This window comes from Camelus dromedarius, chromosome 13 (genome assembly GCF_036321535.1).
Source record: "Camelus dromedarius isolate mCamDro1 chromosome 13, mCamDro1.pat, whole genome shotgun sequence".
NCBI classification, from domain to species: domain Eukaryota; kingdom Metazoa; phylum Chordata; class Mammalia; order Artiodactyla; family Camelidae; genus Camelus; species Camelus dromedarius.
This window is the reverse complement of record NC_087448.1, coordinates 65356051-65360247: the sequence shown is the minus strand read 5'-3', so window position 1 is coordinate 65360247 and position 4197 is coordinate 65356051. Positions and strand designations below refer to the sequence as shown.

The following is a 4197-nucleotide window of genomic DNA, read 5'->3' as shown; positions in this document are numbered from 1 at the left end:
GCTACCAGCTTTTATGTTATTCTATTCTCCTTAGTTGTTTTCAGTTGTCCCGACTGCACTTTAAGGACAGAGAATTTTTAGTTACTCAGTCTCCTCTGTCCTTGTCACCCACAGCCGTGGCAGGTTCAAATCCTGGTTCCACCACGTGGTGGCCATGTGGCCTGGGCTGTGTGCTCAGCCTGTCTGTTAACTAGGGATAAAAATGACACCCATCACCCGAGCCTGTCCTGAGGATAAAATGAGTAATTACGTGTGGGACACTGAGAGCTGTGGCTGTGTGTAGTCGATACTAGGTACGTGTTCCCTACACTGTTATTACTACTGTATTTTTTTATGTATGTTTGGGGGTTTTTGGGGGGAGGTGATTGGGTTTATTTGTTTTATTTATTTCTTAGTGGAGGTGCTGGGGATTGAACCCAGGACCTCGTGCATGCTAAGCACGTGCTCTACCACTGAGCTACACCCTCCCCCCTTGTTACTGTTATTGTTTATCTGATTTTCCCCGCTTCTTCCCTGACCTCCTCTTGCCTTTCCCTCTCCGGGAGACCAGTCTGAAGTGTTTGATATATGACCTGTTATCCTGGTAGACAGGCTCTTCAAAGTCAGAATTAACTCCAGGCCACAAGACACAGCTAACACCCCACAAGCGCTGTGTGAATGATGACCAGCTACAGTGATCACCATACTCCAGGCTAACAATGCCATTTGCCCATAAAAATAAATTCCTTTTAGGCAGATAATTTTTACTAACGGTGTGTGAGTCTGGATTCTTAGTTGCACGCAACGGGAATGGATCCTGGCTGAAAAGCTTTCAGAATGGCCAGAGTGTGGTGGGCATGGGGAGGTGTCCCCTTAATCCATGCCGTCTTACGAGGACCTAGCCTGAAAAGAGGCTCTGTCATCTTCAGCTTCGGGCTTCTAAGGCTGCCTGGGCCATTAGCATCCAGAAAATGGAGAGAGGAAGTGAAAAAGAGGGGATTGTGAAGGGGCAATCTCATTGGCCAGGCCTGGAAGTGGCTCCAAGCCATTGGCTGGAATTCAGTCACATGGCCTGACTACGAGGGAGGCTGGGAATATATTCAGGGAGAAGAGGAAATAGGTTTAGTGATTAGCTAGTAGTCTCTGCTACAGAAAACAAGCATGTGGTCTTTTCAGTTACCGAAAACCAGCCTCTCTCTGTTTCCTGGACCTATATGGGAAGGAATTCTGTAGACCTATAAAGGAGGCTTCAGATGCTCAGCAGTCAAAAAAGATGACAAACAGCCAATACAGGCCTTACAAAAGAGGCTCGGGGTCTCTCTTGAGGTTGCAGATGAGATGTTGGTTGGGGCTGCAGTCTCTTCTGAAGACTTGACTGGGGCTGGAATGTCTCCTTGAAAGGTGATTGGGGTGGGTGTTGTTTGAATTCCTCAGATAGTTTTTCTGAGTGTTCCTCCATCCTCTGAGATGAGATCGATGGTTAGTGGTGTGACTTAATCACCCAGTGGCTTGGAAAACCAACTGACATTAAAACCCTGCATGCAGCTGCCACAAAGTGACCCAGGATTTGCAGTGATAGACATGCTGGGCTATCAGCATTAGAATCCCCTACTTCAGGCTTAAATCCACGTGCCCACCCACAAGGAGTGAATAGGAGGACTCAGGTCTATGGATGCCATTGCTTTATCCTTAGAAAACAGTCCCTAAAAAGGCTTGATGAGTACAGATTGGACACATGTCTCTATACGTGGCTGTGAGGTTTCTTGATTCAAGGGACAACATGAGAGGTTTCATTGTCACCTAGGAGCAGGCCTAGGGGTGATTTATTTGGGGTTTTGTTGTTGCTGGTATTGTTGTTTTATTTTTTTAATTGAAGTATAGTTGATTTACAATGTTGTGTTAGTTTCTGGTGTACAGCACAGTGATTCAGTTATATGCATATATTATTTTTCATTATAGGTTATTACAAGCTATTGAGTAGAGTTCCCTGTGCTGTACAGTAGGACCTTGTTGTTTGTCTATTTTGTATATGGTAGTTTGTATCTGCTCATCCCAAGCTCCCAATTTATCCGTCCCCCCTCCCTTTCCCCTTTGGTAACCGTAAGTTTGTTTTCTATGTCTGTGAGTCTGTCTCTGTTTTGTAAATAAGTTCATTTGTGTCATATTTTAGATTCCACATGTAAGTGATGTCATAGGATCTTTGTCTTTATCTGACTTACTTCCAGTATCTCAATAGTAAACCAACCTTCTGCTTTTCTGTTCTGGAAACCAAATCCCACTGACAAGACATAGAACTTTTTTATCTTCTCACTCCTTCCTCCTGGACAGCTGCTTTGCAGCCAAACAAATGTTCACATATCATTGTCATAGTTTAAATTAAGCCCCATGGGATTAAAAAAAAAGTTGTCAGAAGCCCCAGAGTCAAGCCTTAAGAGTTTCTAATACTAAACTCACACACATGCCAACCCAGCCATGCATGGTCTGTGTACTATCCAAGTGACTCCAAATAGGCATGAATATTTTTGTTTGTCTTTTTGCATTTTGGCTCAATTCTGGTTTTCAGTTGGCCAGTGGTTTCAGTTCACTTATCTCCATATCTGTGCTCCAAAGGAGGAACAAGAGAGTTGCTTCAAAGGGAGCTTTCAAATCCATACTATGAAAACTCTACATTTCTTTCAAGGCTGTATTTGAACGGATTTCTATTATGAACATCCTTGCACACACACAAATACATTCATCTGGCCAGTTGCTTTTCAGCAAAACTATGGCAGAGATGATACTCATTTGCATTTGTCCACATCTTGTGGTCCCGCCCCTCCCCCAGCTAGGCTGGTACCATGTGGCCAGTGCTGGCCAATGAAATGCAAGCAGAAGCCACTCCTTTCATTCCCGGCTGAGGTAGTTAAGAACCGGTGTGACCCTCCATGTCTCCTTTTCTTGCTCCAGGGACCTCCATCTCCCTCACCTTCTGCAGAGAGCGTAGCTGCAAGATGGAGAAGGGCCACCTGACCCACGTCAGACTCTGTGAGTGAGATGCAAGCCTGAGATTTGGAGACGTGGTGACTGCGGCGGCATCAGTAGCTTGAACTAATGGAGGATCAGTTTTCAGACTGACTTCACATTCATTCAAAGTAAATCGTTCACTTTCAGCCCATCTCATGTTCTTAGAGGTAGGTCACTGGTGTCATTCATTATCCCCAGCTCATTTCGCAAGCTTGTACGGAGCCCCTAATGTGGGCCGGGCACGTCTGGACCTGGGGCTAGGAGATGAGTAACTGCCTCCCCACATCCTCCCTAAAGGACCGTACGGTCTCTTGAGGCAAGTTGGACGCATAGCCAACGAGCACTCGTGGGCACCTCTGTCCAGATGGTGTGAGCAAAGTAATTCTCTCTGGGGAACTGTCTCAAGGCTGTCATAGGTGCTGACAGGCGATATGGGAACGAAAGCATGTACTTTCTTTGATCAGACTTAATCGGACAGATGCTCCATTGAATGACATTCCATCAGGCTGCTGATTCTTTAATTCTCCCTCTATTCAGCACATAGTGACCCAGCCCCAGCCCAGGTGTGAGAGCGACCCCACACCCTGGGGAGAAGGTAAACATACGACAATGAAACACACTCACAGCAAAGTGCTCATTCTCTCAGGTTATAAAAAAAATTAAAGCATGCTTGAGGGCTCATTTTGTCCCCACTAGGCTGTTTTTTAAGTTTTTAAATAAAACATCCATATTAGTTTGCTTGAGCTGCCATAACAAAGTACCAAACCTGGGTGGCTTAAACAATGGAAACTGGTCGTCCCACAGTTCTGGAGGCCTGAAGGCCAAGGTCAAGGTGCGGATCCTTCTCAGGCTGTTGGGGGAGAATCTGCTCAGGCCGCTCTCCTAGCTCCTGGTGATTTGCTGAAGCCTTTGCTGTTCCTTGGATGCTTCACCCTGGTCTCTGTCTTCATCTTCACATGACGGTCTCCCTGTGTGTGTGCCTGACTCTGTGCCCAGATTTCTCCTTTTTATAAGGACATCAGTCACATTGGATTAAAGGTCACCCTACTCCAGTATGATCTCATCTTAACTTGATCATCTACAAAAACCCTATTTCCAAATAAGGTCACATCCATAGGTCCTGGGAGCGGTTAGGACTTCAATGTCTTTAGGGGATACAATTCAACCCATAAAAACACCCAGCGCTGGCAAGGCCGGGGTAAAGCTGGTCTGCTT

At 45.7% G+C, this 4197-nt stretch overlaps 1 non-coding gene across 1 annotated transcript; it reads right to left on the bottom strand.

Moving 5' to 3' along the window:
- Nucleotides 1-395: 395 nt before the first annotated feature.
- Nucleotides 396-468, bottom strand: TRNAA-AGC (transfer RNA alanine (anticodon AGC)). Its single transcript has one exon. It is a non-coding gene; the product is annotated as a tRNA-Ala (tRNA).
- Nucleotides 469-4197: the final 3729 nt, after the last annotated feature.